A 17,649-nucleotide genomic window follows, 5' to 3' on the forward strand; every position below is an offset into this window, starting at 1 on the left:
ATTTTTGTATTTTTAGTAGAGATGGGGTTTCACTATGTTGGCCAGGCTGGTCTTGAACTCCTGACCTCGTGATTTGCCCACCTCGGCCTCTCAAAGTGCTGGGATTACAGGTGTGAGTCACTGCGCCCGGCCATGGAAAATATTTATTGAGCACAATTATGTGAGAGCATCATGCTGAGCTTTGAGGATACAGTGGTGAGCAAACAGATATGTCCTGGCTTCATGAAGCTTATACTCTAGTTAACATGAGCAACAAAATAAAATAATCACACAAAATATATAGGTTCAAGCTGAGATGAGCGGCTGCACCAGATTCTATGAGATGAGAAAGGAAGAAGGACATTTTTCACCGAGTTCAAAGACTGGAATACAAAGGAATTTGTCCTGACAAAGACAAAACAAAAACAACAACAAACAAAAAACCCAAAAGAGCAAAATGACGGTAGAATATAACCGGGCCAGATCCAAAATGCTGACAGGTTCCCAAAAGAGCAAAATGACGGTAGGACATGACGGGGCCAGATCCAAAATGCTGACAGGTTCAAACAAAATTGGAATTGAAAATCAGAGTGCCTTCAAGAGTATCAAACAATATTATCTTGTCACTTGCTTATTACCTTAGTAGACTGGAAGCAACACTTCACACAAAAAAGGGTTGGATGTAATTTCGGATAAGAAGAGATGTTTCTGTAAAGTCTTTCCTGAGAAGCACATTTGAGAAAAACATATTTTTTGTTTTTAGTATTTCACTTTGTATAATGTCTTAGTTTTTGAAGAGCTGGTATATTCCTATGATTCGTTATGAAAATACTATAAGATATAAAATATACAATAAGAAGATCTCCTCTTCTGTACCAGAAGAGTGCACATTCTGCACACTGCGTGGCACCTTTCTCACTTACGTCCCGTCTGGGAACACTTCTGATTGACACGCAGAGGGATCCCTCTGTCTGTGGATATTTCTGATGGGTACCGAGAGAGCTTCCTCTATCTTGGGGCATTTCTGATGTGTACAGAAGGGCTGCCTCTGTCCATTTTGAAAGGCTGGTGTTCACAGCAGGGATTCTGCACTTCATTTAACCAGAGTCCCCTGTGGAAGGACACTTGAGTTGTTTTCAATCTTTCCCTTTTTCATACATACGCAGGAAAATTTGTAGGATAAAGTCCAGATGTAGAATTGCTGAAGACAAAACAAAACGAAAACAGCAGATGCAATTGTAATTTTGAATATTTTCAAGTTTATCTTCAAAAATCTGTAGCCATTTTCTCTCCCACCAGCAATGTAAGAGAGGGCCACGTTCCGGCTACCGTAACACCACAATTAGGAATTTTTGACAGTCTCATAGGTGGAAAAAGGCAGCTCACTGTAGTTTATTTTGCAGTTCTCTTACTATGACAAATTAATATAAATGACATTATGTTAATGTGGTGTATAAGATCACCAAATTGTTCCCCGCTTCATTTTTTACTTAAATACTAATTTGGTAGTTATCACGTAGACAAAAATAGAGTGTGCTCCTTGCAGTCATGTAAACATGGTAAGAGTTTTGCCAAAGAACAAAGCAAACCTTCCAGAGCTTATGTTGTTCAACCTTGGTAGTGGCTCAGTGTGGCAGACATACTGGCTGTCCAGCCTTCTCCCTGTGTGTTATGGACAGAAATTTGGGGTGCAAGTGGCCTCATCTCCAGTTCCAGGGGTGGATCCTGATTCCTACACATTCCCTGATGGAATAGCATCCTCGTTGCCCTGGGAATCAGTTCCCGGCGGTGCAGGTCAAGGCAGTGGGCACACGCCTTCACCCCACCACAGTGACTGGCTCAGACTCAGCAACCTGAGCAGAGGTTGAGAATTTGGGTGTCCTGTCGGAACAAATGCTTTCTCTTTCCCTTCCACGTGAATGAGGAAGCGTTGGCCCTGGGGGTGGTGGCACTAATCGTGAGAAGCCACCCCAGGCCACTGATGCCCAGATAGAGGGGCTGAGGTCTGCACCTCTGGGCTTCCACAGCAATGGCCCCCTTCATTTTAAGCTGTGCGTTTCCTACGACCTGCAGTGGAACATCCTGTGTGCCAGGACTTGGGTTATTGATCACAACCCTGAGTCGATGAAAAGTAATTGACTTTCATTAGGCATGCATTTTACCATAGTGTTCTATGGGACACAGTTTTGTTTTCTCCAATTTTAAAAGTTGGAAATGTTCTTGAATAGTTTTGATCCTAAAGCCTCAGAGAAAGTCTGTCTGTGACCCGCTCCAGAGCTGCCTCACTCTCTGACATGAGCGGTGCTCTTGGACAGCCGGCAATGCGGCCACACTTGTGATGGACGCTGCCGTTCTCACCTGCGGCACCCTGGGCACCAGTGGCTGGTCATCGCCCTACACTCTACAGAGGGAAACTAAACTTTGGAATGAGAATCATATATTTAAGAAAGTCTTCAGAAATAATACGTTTACATTACACATGACTCATGGCATTACCTGTTGTCCTACCTCATGAAAGCATCAGAGGAAACGTTCCCCATTTTGCTAAGGGGCATGTCTCCATCCCGCCTGTTGGGTCCACTTCTCCCTTCATCCTCGCTTTGTTCTGTGATTTTCCGCTCCCTTCACTGGTCTCCATCAGAATGGGTCTTTCCCAGGCCAGGTGCCATGGCTCACACCTGTAATCCCAGTACTTTGGGAGGCCGAGGCAGGCGGATCACGAGGTCAGGAGATGGAGACCATCCTGGCCAACATAGTGAAACCCCGTCTCTACTAAAACACAAACAATTAACCAGGTGTGGTGGTGGCGCCTGTAGTCCCAGCTACTCAAGAGGCTGAGCAGGGGAATCGCTGGAACCCGGGAGGCAGAGGTTGCAGTCAGCCGAGATCGTACGCCACTGCACTCCACCTGGGCAACAGAGCAAGACTCCGCTCTAAAAAAAAAAAAAAAAAAAAAAGGAAAAAAAAAGAATGGGTCTTTCCCTTTGCTGGTGTGAGAGGATTTTCCGCATTCCGGCCGGCAGCATCCCAGAGCTCAGCTGTAAGGAATTTCCCGACTGCACGGAGGCTCCGCCGGCCCCATGTGCTCAGGACAATCCTCTCTTTGAATGTCCTTTCCACCAGGTGTCTGTGAGGCCACCTGTCACCCGGGAGGGCTTCCCTTTGTCCAGGCAGAGGTGGTGGCCACAGTATCACGGCTTCCCACGCGCCCCGTGGGCCCCACCCCACTCTCCTGCCTGTGTTATGCACGCGTGTTAATTACTCACAGCAGGCCAAACTGCTTTCAGCACATTTCCTCCTTTTCCAAGGCAATCCCACAAACTAAAAATAACTGTTTAGAGCAGTTCTTCGATGAGGAATGTCCATGTGTGTGTGTCTGTGTGTGTGTGTTTGACAGAGAGAGAATGAACATGAAAACGACCATTTCTGATACCTGTAACGCTTACGCACTCCAGCTGCACTGCCTCTCTGGTCCCTGGGTTTCCTCATCTTTAGATGCTGTGTTACTTTCCTCTGGATTCTGTAGCAAATTACCACAACCCACCAGGCTGGCTGAATAGCCCAGATTTCTCCCCGTGGCTCTGGAGGCTGTAACGCTGGAACCACGGTGTTGGCAGAACTCGGCTCCCGTCGAGGCCTTAGGGAGACCCTGCCTTGCCTCTTCCTCGTTCCTCGGCTGCCTCCTTCTCCACGTGGGCCTCTCCCACCTTTCTTCTCCCTTTCTTGTAAGGAAACTAGTAATATTGGTTAAGAACCCAAGCTGCTGTCCACAGTATGTACTATATGCGGCACATAGCACATAGCTTACTGTCATTTTCCATTTAGTTCTAACTTTCAGAGAAGAGACCATATTCAAAATGCCTCCCACAGTAACAGGCACGCATAGCGCTCAACAAACTAGTTCCCTCTCTTTTGCCCTTGGGTATCAGGCAGTTGTCTTACAAATGTAACAGTGTATGGTGGACTCACTGATGGAGAGACTTGTTTGTTACCTCATCTACCCAGAGAGGTGTCACAATGTATCTTATATGTATGGATGCAGCTTTTCTACTGCACCCAGCACTCCCCAGGAAACACGAGCACGCTTTGAAACCACCGATAACTTTCAAAGGACAATGCTGTGCACGGGTAGAGATGTTCACGTGCTGTGGTGACTGTGTGGGTTCCTTCAATGCTCAGACACTGTCAAAACGGCAGTCAGAATGGCCCCCATGAGCTTGGTTGGAAGGCACTTTTACAAACGATACAGACTAGAAAACCTCTGTCATCCCACGGAAAACACTATCAAACACAACACAGAAGGATGGGTTTTGGGGTTTGGAGGGTTTTTCGATAAGTTTCTGCTGCCACCAACTGAAATAATTATCTTCACTATTAGAACGAGAAAGTAAAGAAAGAATCAAGACAAAAAGTGACTTCCTCAGAAATATTTATATACTTGAGCAAATTAATATTTGATTTGGGTGAATCTCAATGTATTTCTCAGGTAATTGCTTCATTAAAAATAAAACTGTGGGCTGGGCGTGGTGGCTCACGGCTGTAATCCCAGCACTTTGGGAGGCCGAGGCGGGTGGATCATGAGGTCAGGAGATTGAGACTATCCTGGCCAACACAGTAAAACCCCGTCTCTACTAAAATACAAAAAATTAGCCAGGCGTGGTGGCACGTGCCTGTAGTCCCAGCTACTCGGGAGGCTGAGACAGGAGCATCGCTTGAACCCAGGAGGCAGAGGTAGCAGTGAGCCGAGATGGCACCACTGCACTCCAGCCTGGCGACAGAGTGAGATTCTGTCTCAAAAACAAACAAACAAACAAACAAACAAACAAACAAACAAAGAGTTTCGCAGAAACAGAAAACCAAATGCCGCATGTTCTCACTTCGAAGTGGGAGCTGAATGTTGGGCACTCATGGACATCAAGACGGGAACGTCCTCTCATCTCCAGCAGCTGCCAGCCCAGCACTGGGGATTCTAAAAGGGGAGACGAAGGGAGGGGCTGAAGGCTGAAAAGCTACCTGTTGCGTGTTATGTTCTCTGCCTGGGCAATGGGACCAGTAGAAGGTCAAACCTCAGCGTTACACAATGCAATGAACCTGCATGCGCACGCCCAGAATCTAAAATAAAAATAAAATAAATAAATAGAAAAAATAAAGGCATAAAAATAATTTTTCAGCAATATATATATTTCATCGTGTTTGTTAATTGGCAAGAAAAATCAAGATAGGTCTATTTTTCAGATTTGAAACTTTTTCTTTATTCAGATTCCATTTTATAAATGAGTAGTTTGTGATGTGATGGGCAGCCTTTAATATTTTAACTGACAATCAGTAGATGGATTTATCAGCATGTTTATGGCCGTGCTGGTGTCTGTAAAAATAATATACAGCTAATTTTTTTTTTTTTTTGAGACAGAGTCTCACTCTGTCACCCAGGCTGGAGTGCAGTGGCACGATCTAGGCTCACTGCAACCTTCACCTCCCGGGTTCAAGCGATTCTCCTGCCTCAGCTTCTCGAGTAGCTGGGATTACAGGTGCGCGCCACCACGCCCAGCTAATTATTTTTTTGTATTTTTAGTAGAGATGGGGTTTCACAGTGTTAGCCAGGATGGTCGGCTGCTGGTGTTGCTTCAGTATACAGCTAAATTAAAGGCTTAGATTCTCAGTTTGCTCATTCTAATTTAGCTGAATTCTGAGTATTATGCATTTATATCTGAGGTTCCAGGCTTCTCCCTCCTCCTTCTCGGGGTATTAAAACTCATGTTGCGGCCGGGCACGGTGGCTCACGCCTGTAATCCCAGCACCTTGGGAGGCCAAGGTGGGCAGATCATGAGGTCAGGAGATCGAGACCATCCTGGCTAACATGGTGAAACCCCGTCTCTACTAAAAATACAAAACAAAATTCGCCGGGCGTGGTGGTGGGTGCCTCTAGTCCCAGCTACTTGGGAGGCTGAGGCAGGAGAATGGCGTGAACCCGGGAGGCGGAGCTTGTAGTGAGCCGAGATCATGCCACTGCACTCCAGAGACTCCGTCTCAAAAAAAACAAAAACAAAAACAAAAAAAAACAACTTATGTTGCCAGGTGCAGTGGTGCATGACTGTAGTCGCAGCTACTCAAGAGGCTGAAGCAGGAGGATGGCTGGGGCCAGGAGTTTGAGACCAGCCTGGGCAACATAGTGAGACTCCATCTCAGAACAACAACCACCAAAACAATAAAAATTTAAAAAAGCCTCGTGTGAAGAGAGTTCTCTCTGCTACCCTTGAAGATCAGAATCCACTGAAACCTACTGCTTCGATTTCTTTGCATTGACCAAAGCGCTAATGGTAAGGAGTAACAAGACCAATGGAAGATGCTACTTGGCACATTAATTATTGGGGACCCATAAGCTGTTATATGTGAAAGAGACTTTAGCAATCACTCCATAGAAATGAAGCTCCGGGTGGGGATGTGACCTGTCCCAGCTCACATGGCCTGTTAGGGCGGACGCTGAGCCTGGGAAACGTGCCTCAGTTCTTCAGGGGCCAACGTAAATGAGAAGGGAAGTTGGGTAGTAGAGTTCATGAATAGCGGTTCCTCTGTCAGGCCTGTGTTTCTCTTTGCTGCTACTTACATATGAGAAAGAAACATGTTTCTGAGATGCCACAGTTATCCCTTAAAGGCACTTTTCATTGTATTGCTGTCGGTCTGTACTCACTGCTGACAGCAAAGGCAGGCTGCCATCCTCGGAGCGAGGACCTGTGGTTCTCCCTCCTGCTTCCTCTGAACCCCAGCAGCTGCCAGCATCTAGGAATAGCGGATGTGGACATAATTAGGAGCTTCTTGGGCAGCCTAGTTAACAGCCTCACAGAGGGCGTGATCAGAAGAACGTCACTCATGTCATCATCATTTAATTCTATCCGAAAAGAGTTAAAATGGACATTCTGGAGTTAAGCGAACAGCTTGTTAAATGAATAACATAGACATAAAATCCAGTGGGTCCAACCAGCAGTGATTACTGTAGTTAATAATATCATCTTGATGAACAAGAATAGGAAATAGAATACAGATAAGACTGTCACCATATTCACGTCTTTCGGGATCCTGCTCTGTGCTGTGCACCATGCAGTGGGCTTTCCTTCTCACCAGCACGGTGCAAGTAGGATATTATTATTATCCCCTTTATAACATAATCCATGTGTTTTACAGGTGGAAAAGACAGACAAGACAAACCTGCTGGTAAATATTTTCAACCCAATTCTCCATTTTCCCACTAGATGGCACTTTTATACCTCTCTTTGTTCCATTTTAAAATCACAGCAGATGGGCAGAGTGCACTTAATTTATGGTAAGTTTAAACAAATCCTATGTATATATAATATCTGGGAACATTAAATCAAATAAACGGCTTCCACTCAAATATGCTTTCCTTTTCAAATATAACACTTGTAAATATCTGGTCCCTGGACAGCAGGTTCGCCTTTCCACCAGATGCTCCAGGACGGCTCTGGGCCCTCGCTCCTGCACTGACCGCCCAGCCTGAGCCCCGGGGCCAGGTCCACGGTGCCCGCGGGCGCTGCGTTCTGCGGGGGCCGGGCTCAGGGCTGCTTCGGCCCTCGGCGGCTTCCTCTGCGCTGTTGCTGCCCTCCCCACACCCCTACCCCTGCTCACTCAGCTCCTTCACCTCTTCCCTGATGAACAGGGGAACAGTATCCCCAACCTTGATCCCGCAATGTATTGTTAAGGCTGTGTTGTATTTTTAAAATAAACAAACATAAACATTTGAATGCTGAAGGCTTAGTGGTAACAAAAATAAATAAATCTACCCACCCCCCCACATCACATCATAACACACACACGACACATGCACATAAAAACACACATTCACACACATGAAACACACAAAACACACACAAAACACACCAAATACACACAAAACACACATGAAACATACACATGAAACGGACACAACACACGAAATACGTACAAAACACACATGAAACACACACAACACATAAAATACACACATGAAACACACATATATATGAAACACGCAAACACACGACACACATAAAACACACATGAAAGATACATGAAACACGCACACAACACAAAATACATACATGAAACATATACATGAAACACGCACACAAAACACACATATGAAATACACACATAGAACACACATGAAAGACACGAAACACACACACACATACACACATGGAACGCACACACACATCGGGAAGCGGCGATGGACATGCTCATTCCAAGACCCCAGCTCCCCGCGGAGGCCTCCCGGGCCGGTGCTTGCTGCCAGCCAAACCTAAGCCCGCTCCCCGCGGGGCCCTCGGGGCACCCCCAGGTTCTGTGCAGCTGAAGCTTGTACCATTTTGTGACTGGGACACAGGAAGCCTCCTAGGGACAAACTTCGGTCCGCATTTGGCCGTCCCCTTCCTGTGCACAGAGAGAAAGCCTGAGGTACGAGTCAGCCCTGACTCGGGGACAGTGTCTCATAAACGGGTCAGCTAGTTAGGGACTTGGAAAGAGACTGGGGAAATGGGTGAGCAGAAAGCCTGGGGAACCGAGCCCAGCGGCGCCAAGTCGCCCCGGCGTCCACCTGTGCCCACCAGAGGGCCCCCGCGAGCGGAGCCTCCGACCGCAGCCCCCGGAGGGCTGGGCGGTGCTTGAAGCTTAAACGCACCCCCTTCTCAGTCCCACTTTTGCCCTCTCTTCACCTTGGAGCCCCCAAGTTTCCAGAAGATACTAGAATCCGGTCTCAGCCTGAGCACCCTATAGCAAAGTTAGGATTCAGCCCCACTAACTGGAGGTAACTGGATCCTGTGGGAGGCCCAGGTGTGCAGAGCCCCCTGCAAAGTTACAGCGTCTCCCCCTGGGCGTGGAGACCGGGGCCACCCCAGCCCCGCTGGGCATCGCAGGAATGGGCTTCCAGTGGCTCCCGGTGTGGCCATTACACCATCAAGCCAAAACCACTTCCCATGGAATATATATATATATATATTTATATATATTCCATATATATAAAACAGAACAAAACAGACCCCTTCAGAAAGTGAGCTTAGATGACTCCCCTCTGCTACGAGGTGCCTGCTGGGCAGGTATTTCTGTGAGTGCCACATACTTTTGGGGAAAATGAGTCCTTAGCAACTCATATTTTTACTCACAAATAAGCCATTAAACTGTTTATTGAAGGAAGAGGGTGTGGTCTCTATTAGAAAATACAGAACAAACATTTACACAAAAGTATTATTTTGGAATGAATTCCAGTCCAAGGGCTCCCTTTGAAAGTGACCCTAAGCATACAGGTTGCTACACAGGGCAGGATTCAAAAATGCAAATATCAAAAATACTCAAAACTTGCAGAAACAAACCAGTGAAATTCATTGTCCTACTCATTATCCAATTTATCCAACAGCAATCATTACGATTGATTTCCAGGCCTGTAACTGCCTACTTTCATGGCCTGTAGAGAGGGTAGTATAGGGTGCAGGCAGGAGTGTCTGAAGGCACAGAAGTCTCTGCCTGGGCATTAACAAAATGAGTGGAAAAAGCTGACAATTGCATCTGCGGGCATTGATATCTCTTATCTGCATGTTAGACTTAGTTTTATGAGTAACAAAATTGAGTTGAGACTCTTAACTGATGTTCAGGTTCACTGCCAGCACTCCCCACGCATATCAGGAACACCCTGTGTTCCAGTGGGCAGACACATGCAAGCCCATCCCCAAAGCCTGGGGGTGCAGAGAGGCCGGGCAAAGAGGCTGACAAATCCAGACTCTCAGAAAGAAGCATTGAATAGGGACTTATCCCCCAGCTGCCCTCCAGAAAGCTAGTTTTCTTTCTTTTCTTTTCTTTCCTTTTCTTTCTTTCTTTCTTTCTTTCTTCTTTCTCTCTCTCTCTTTTCTTCTTTCTTTTCCTTCCTTCCTTCCTTCTTTCCTTCCTTCCTTCCTTCTTTCCTTCCTTCCTTCCTTCCTTCCTTCCTTCCTTCCTTCCTTCCTTTTCTTTCTTTTTTGATATGGAGTCTTGCTCTATCGCCAGGCTGGAGTGCAGTGATGCGATCTCAGCTCACTGCAACCTCCGCCTCCCGGGTTCAAGTGATTTGCCTCAGCCTCCTGAGTAGCTGGGACTATAGGCGCCCGCCACCATGCCCAGGTAATTTTTGTATTGAGACGGGGTTTCACCATGTTGACCAGGATGGTCTCAATCTCTTGACCTCGTGATCCACCTACTTCGGCCTCCTAAAGTGCTGGGATTACAGGCATGAGCCACCGCACCCGGCCCAGAAAGCGTTCTTTCTACAGCAAGCTTTTATAAGACTGGTGCACTAGACCCTCTTGCAAAACTGCTGACCAGTGGGGAGGTTGAATAAGCATCTTTATAGGGGTTATCTATGCCCCAGGCATTGTTTGTTTGTAGGGGTTGCCTATGCCACAGGCATTGTTTCTGAGGAACTAATTGGTGTGCAGGGGTCCGACAGTCACTTCAAGATGGCCTTACTCTTGTCATGCACTGATCTCGCCACTCAGAAAATGCTCAAAGGCCACTTTCTGGTGCACACATGAAAGGTCTCCTCTCTTCAGCTGAATCGAAACATTTGAAATTGGCTGTGTTTGTTTTCAAATCTGTTCAGGTCAATTTAACAGTTACTGTAAAGAAGTAGTTTACTTATAATTACATAAGCCCCAACCTGAAAGAATTCCCAATAACCAAAGCTGGAATAACTTGAGTGACAGAATGAAAAATCTAGCACTGGATTACATCTTAAAGTAAAAAATAAATATCCATAAGTTCATACTGGTACAAAATGATGGAATGAATAAAATAATGAGAGAGAAGAGAGAAATCTCCCATGTAGGATTCCACATAAGTTACACCATTACTCCTCTCTCAAGGGTGTGGAGCTTAACCCTCTTCCCCTTGCTTAGGGAATTGCTTCCAAAGAGCAGAGCATGGATAGGAGTGAAAAGGTAATTTACAGAGGAGAAACAGGCTAGTTGATGAGTTAACATCGTCATGATAAGTCATCTTGATAGCGTGCGCTGTTTAACAAACAGATTTATTGATATATAATTCATATATACCCAAACTTCCATTTAAAATGATGATTCGGTGATTTTTAGTATATTCTCAGAGTAGTGTGATCATTAATTTAATTTTCTATCATCTCATCACTCCCCCAAAGAAGCCTCATACCGATGAGCAGTCATTTACCCATCCATCCCAGCCCCACTACTCTGCTTTTGGTCTCTGTAGACTTGCCTTTTCTGAACATTTTATGTAAATGCAGTCATACAACATGGGGTCTTTTGTGACCTGTTTCTTTCACTTTCACCTTGTTTTCAAGGAGGAACCATGTTCTAAAGCCTGTACTTCATTCCTTTTTATTGCCATATAATAAAAAGGAATTGCCGTTGTATAATTATACACACTTTATTTATCCATTCATCTATGGGAATGTGGGTTTTCTCACTTTTTGGCCATCATGAATAATGCTGCTATAAATATTCATGTATGAGTTTTTGTGTGCACACGTTTATCTTTCTGTTGAGCGTGTACCCAGGAGCAGAATTTCTGGGTCATATGGGAGCACTATGTTTCATATTTTGAAGAATGATGTTTTTGAAAGCAGCTACACCATTTTACATTCCCACCAGCAATGTCTGAAGGCTCCAATGTCACCACATCCCGGCTAACATTGATTATTCTGTCTTTTTGATTCTAAGGCCGCCTTAGTGGGTGTGAAGTGGTATCTTACTGTGGTTTTGATTTGCATTTCGCCAATGATTAATGATGTGGAGAACATCTTTATGTATTTATTAGCCATTAGTATATCTTCTTTGGAGAAATATTTATTTACTTATTTTCTCCATTTTAATTGGGGTATTTGCTTTTTATTACAAAGTTGTGAGTTCTTTACATATTCTGGATACTAGTCCTTGTCAGATACATGATTTGCAAATATTTTGTGCCATACTATGGGTTATCTTTTCACTTTCTTGATGGTATTTTGTGAAATACAGAAGTGTTTATTTTTGATGATGTCCAGTATATCTTTTTTTCTCTTATTTATTATAATCTTGAAGTTGTATCTAAGGAACCATTGCCGAATCCAAGGGCACAAAGATTTATTCCTGTGATTTCATCTAGGAGTTTTATAGATTTAGCAGTTACATTTAGGTGCATGACCCACTTTGAGTTAATTTTTGTGTGCGATGTGATACATTTGAATCCAAATCCATCTTTTCCATGTGAATTCCAGTTTCCCAGCACTGGAACCCTTGTCAAAAATCAACTGACCATAAATGTGAGGGTTTGTATCTGGACTCTCAATGTTCTTTCATTGATCTATATGCTCCACACAATGTTGACTGCTGTAGCTTCGCACTAAATTTTGAAATTGGGCAACATGAGTCCTCCAAATTAATTCCTCTTTTTTAAAATATTATTTTGGCTATTTTGAGTCCCTTGCATTTCTACATGAATTTTTGGATCAGCTAGTCTACTTTTGCAATAAAAGACAGCTGAAATTTTGATAAAGATCCATTTGTAGAGTGTAGCCATCTTAACAATATTAAGTCTCCTGATCCAGGAATGTAGAATATCTTTCCATTTATTTAGATTTTTAATTTGTTTCATATCTTTAGCATATAAATTTTGTACTTCTTTTGTTAAATGCATGCCTAGAAATTTTATTTTTATGCTATTAAAATGCATTTTTTCCTTAATTTTCATTTTTGTATCATTTATTGCTAGTGTATATAAATAAAATTATTTTTGTATATTGACCTTGTATGCTGCCTCATGCTGAAGTGGTTTGTTAGCCGTAGTGGTTTTTCTGTGGATTCCTTAGGATTTGTTTATATATATGATCATGTCATCTGAAAATGGAGATCGTTTTAACTGTTCCCTTTTTTTTCTTTTATAATTGCCCTGGCTATAACATCTAGCGCGATGTTGAATAGAAGTGGCTAGAGTAGGCATTATTGTCTTATTCTTGATATTAGGGAGAAAGCATTAGTCTCGCTCCAGTAAATATGATGTTAGTTGTGGATTTTTCATAGATGCTTCTAACCAAGCTGTGAAAGTTTCCTCCTATGTCCAGTTTGCTAAAATTTTAATCAAGTTGAGGAAGGTTCCTCCCATGTATATAGTTTGTTAAGCATTTTTATCATGAAAAGGTTTTAGATTTTGTAAGTTACTTTCTTCCATCTATTGAGATGATGGCCATGATTTGTGCTGTGTTCTGTGAATATGATGCATTACATTGCTTGGTTCTTGGATGTTAAACTGACCTTACATCACCGTAATACATTCCACTTGGTCATAGTGTCTGATCTTTTAATATGTGATGGAATTAAGGTTGCTAATAATTTGTTGAGGATTTTTTTAGGCTATAAGGGTTATCACTGTGTGATTTTTTTTTCTTGCGATGTATTTGGTTTTAGTGTTAGGGTGACACTAGCTTTACAGCATGAGTGGGGAAGTGTGCTTTCTGTTGTATGTTTTGGAAGAGTTTCTGAAGAATCAGTGTTCATTCTATGTTTTGTAGAATTCACAGTGAATCCCTCTGGGCCTGGGATTTTCTCTGTTGAAGTCTTAAAATTCACAATTCAAGCTTATCCATTTCTTCTTGAGTCAGTGTCAGTAATTTGGGTTTTTCTGGGAATTTGTCCATTTCATCTGAGTAATTTGTGGCATGCACAATTCATAGTATTCCACCCTAACCTTTTATGATTGTTCATTGTATTCCATTATAATCTTTTTTATTTCCATGAGGTCAATGGTGATGTCCTCTTTTCCATTCTGGATTTTATTAATTTGATTGTTCTCTCTCCTTTTTCCTGGTGAGTGTCACTAAAGGTTTGTCGATTTTATTAATCTTTTCAAAGAATTCACGTATGTTTTTATTGATTTTTCTATTTACTCTTTCCTTTATGTCTACTGTAATCTCATTTCCCTTTTAATAAACTTTTTTGGCTATGCAACCACCAGTTCCAGTGGGTATGATGGGGAGCCCTGCCACAGCGTTACCCAGGACCCAGTTCCAGTGGGTATGACAGACAGGCGAGCCCTGCCACAGCGTTGCCCAGGACCCAGTTCTGGTGGGTATGATGGGGAGCCCTGCCACAGCGTTACCCAGGACCCAGTTCTGGTGGGTATGATGGGGAGCCCTGCCACAGCGTTGCCCAGGACCCAGTTCTGGTGGGTATGATGGGGAGCCCTGCCACAGTGTTGCCCAGGGCTTTGCAGATGGTTTGGAATTTCCCTCTCAGCGCACTTGAACACCTTTATGGAGGTCTGTTCTGTGGCATAATTCAGATTCTGGAGCCACAGTAGAAGAGATTTCCCCAGATTTGTATTCACATTGCTGAATCTCAGTCTGCCCATCTCTAGCTGGAAATAGAATATGAAGTCCCATTGTGATACTAACAGTATATAGGCACTTACACTTTTGAAATTAGGCAATGTGTGTTCTCCAACTTAATTCTTTTTTTCCATATAATTTTGGCTATTCTTATTCTTATTTTACAGATGAGAAGACTGAGGCACATAGAGGTTAAGAATTAGAGGAGAAGTGAGTAAGTGGTAGGGTAGAAAATCAAATCCATAGCATCTGCTCCTGAATCTCCACTTTTCCCCACCACCTAAGGAATCAGCTAATAATGGCTCCTGAACCAAATCTGGCCTGTTGTCTGTCTTTGTAAATAAAGTTTTATTGGAACACAGCCATAACCATTCATTGACACATCATGTATGGTTGCTTTTGCTCTATAACAACAGAGCTGAGTAATCGAAGGGGAGATCCTGTGGCTCACAAAGCCTAAAATATCTACTACCTGGTGCTTTCCCAGAAAAGTGTGCTGATCCCAGCACTAGCTATACTGACGGTCATTGTAATCATACATGCCTCAAGGCCATTTTGAAAATAAATGATGCAACTGATTATGCCTAGAAGAGTGTCTAGCACACACATAGACACATGTGTATGTGTGTATATAGATAGATAGATGATAGATAGATAGATAGATAGATGTGTGTGTATGGGTGTGGGTGTGTGTATATCAAGGTCCTTTTTCTGACAGTCTGCCTGTCAGTAATTAATTGTATCCTACATTATTTCTCTATTTTGGTTTTAGAGATTAGGTCATACCCGCCAGTCTGCTTTCCTTTCTCATTTTGGGTCTCATCTGAGCCCCATTCAGCTCTTTTCCATCGCTAACACACAAGAAATGCCTGCCGAGGTTGTGAAGGATGAGGTCGTGATTCACACTCGAAGGAGAAGAAAGGAAAGGCTGGTTTCCAGAGGGAGACTCTGGTTTTTGGCAGAGCCAGTGACCTGACTAGAATGAAATGACATTGTGAATTTTCATTCCAACAAAGAAGAAAGAAATCCAATTTAAAACTAGCTTTGACTAGATTTTGCTGCAAAATAGAAGATGATATTGAGCTAAATAATTCAAATTCTTATTCAGAACATAGAGAATGTGGGGGCATTCACTCTCTACTGTCAAGAACCTGGTAATGCAATTTCAGCTGCTCCACGCTCCCCTTGCTTCCAGCCTCCCACATGGCCAGCGTGGAAAACTGCCACCACCTCCACAACCTGCCCAGATCTCACCTGCTAGAGCACGGGCTGCAGGGATCCGCTCCCCAGCACGTCACTTTTGGTCCATCAGAAACAGAACATTAGAGAAGACTCTCAATACTGCTCATGTTAGAATAAAGCCAGCTTCTTTTCTATTAAAACAAAATGGTTGTCCAACTCGCGTGAGGTTTGTCAGCGCTGCAGAGGAGGCGCTTTTGTTGTTGCAGGGGTAATACCTTTCCATTTGTTTTTCTTCACAGAATTTTCTCCAGCTCTCCCATTTAACACTGTGTGCCCCGCCCCAGCCCGGCCCTATGCGATGCTTTGGTGTTCCAGGGTTGCCGGTGGTCCTGCAGGGTCTGCAGTCACACAGGTCTCTCTCCCGGTGGCAGAGTCCTTGTGGGTCTCAGCCATGTTCTTCTCCCAGTAATTGGTCAAATGCAGAAGTGAAAACAAAGCATTTCAATATTTACTGAATTACCCTATTCGCTAGCCTGCCCTTTCATTTTCAATTTATTTTTACACATATTTGATACCTATTATGTGTACGGTACAGAGCTAGTTTCCGAGAGGAAAACAATAAGGAAAAAGCATTCCTGTTCCTGATAAGTGGTATTCTCTATTGAGAAAGTGGAATGAGGACAGAAAGAAATTCACAAATAATTGTAGTACAAGCAGAATCACGTTGTTCCCAACTCTGTCCATAGAAGGGTCGCTGGGCTTCTCAACGGCCTCTAGCCGGGGTGTGGGATGTTACTAGAATAGACGTGCACCATTCTTTGATTCATTCATTCACTCACTCCCCACTTCACTTGCTTCTTATGCCCCACCCAGCCAAGTCAAATCTCCTTCTATCTCTCAAAAGTGTCACACTGCTTCAATCTCTGGGGCACAGCATTTGTCATTGCTTCTGCCTGCCCCTTAATAACTATATCCACCTGCTTATATATGTATATATATATATATTTTTTTTTTTGAGACAGAGCCTCGCTCTGTCGCCCAGGCTGGAGTGCAGTGGCGCAATCTCGGCTCACTGCAAGCTCCGCCTCCCGGGTTCACGGATTCTCCTGCCTCAGCCTCTCCGAGTAGCTGGGACTACAGGCGCCCGCCACCACGCCCGGCTAATTTTTTGTATTTTTAGTAGAGATGGGGTTTCACCGTGGTCTCGATCTCCTGACCTCAGCTTATATTTTTTAACTGAGTCATCAGTCACTTCCTCCATGAAGCTGTCGCAAGCTTTCTCGGGATGATGCCCCCCTTCCGTGCTGCATTGTTGCCTGGTCTGTGCCTCTGTGGAACTTGCCACACTGCATTATGGCCAGAGGCTTGTGTGTGTCCCCACTAACCCTGAGCTCATTGTTCTACCTACTCCCTGCACTTAACACAGTGTTTGGCTCCCTATAAACGCTGAATAAAGGTTTGCTGATTATTGCATACAAGAATGTATTCAAAAAGCTGCAGCATCAGATATTAATGCAACCAAAACAATAAGATCTTGGCTATTTTGCAGAGTCCATAGCTCTGAGAGCCAGGGGGAAAACAACATACACTGAATTCCTGTGTGTTCTATTTGCTTTATGTATCGAGCAGGTGTGTACACGTTCCAGATAATAATGGGGGTATAAAATTGGACACACCCTCAGCCAGCCCGTAGGAAGCTAACTATCAGCCAGGCAATTCCGTAAGATGAAACCACCTCTTGGGCAAATGTATATGGCCTTTGATTTAGAGACTTCTAGAAATTCATTTGGCACTCCATAGACTAGACATTAGCACCAACTCTCAACATTTTATCTTATCTCAAACAATATTGCTTTAATTACTGCTTGAGTGGCGTTGTCCAGTAGAACTTTCTGCAGTTATGGAAATATTATTTAATTGTGCTGTCCAGTGTCACTAGCCTCATGTGGCAGTCGAACAATTGTAAAGCGACTACTGCAACCAAGGAACTGAATTTTCTTTAATGAAATTTAAATTTAAATGGCCTCCCATGTCTAGCAGCTATCGTGTGAATGGCCTCCCGTGTCTAGCGGCTATCGTGTGAATGGCCTCCCGTGTCTAGCAGCTATCGTGTGAATGGCCTCCCGTGTCTAGCG

The 17,649-nt window shown here is 43.9% G+C and overlaps 1 long non-coding RNA gene across 1 annotated transcript; it reads right to left on the reverse strand.

The window, feature by feature from the left end:
• Positions 1–6,666: 6,666 nt before the first annotated feature.
• Positions 6,667–15,647, reverse strand: LOC131383152 (uncharacterized). The gene is made up of 3 exons (XR_009212981.1): positions 15,587–15,647; positions 15,119–15,304; positions 6,667–6,756 (listed from the first exon to the last, which is right to left on the reverse strand). It is a non-coding gene; the product is annotated as an uncharacterized LOC131383152 (long non-coding RNA).
• Between the last annotated feature and the right edge of the window lie 2,002 nt (positions 15,648–17,649).

The sequence above is a fragment of the Hylobates moloch genome, unplaced genomic scaffold (assembly GCF_009828535.3).
Source record: "Hylobates moloch isolate HMO894 unplaced genomic scaffold, HMol_V3 SCAFFOLD_3, whole genome shotgun sequence".
NCBI classification, from domain to species: domain Eukaryota; kingdom Metazoa; phylum Chordata; class Mammalia; order Primates; family Hylobatidae; genus Hylobates; species Hylobates moloch.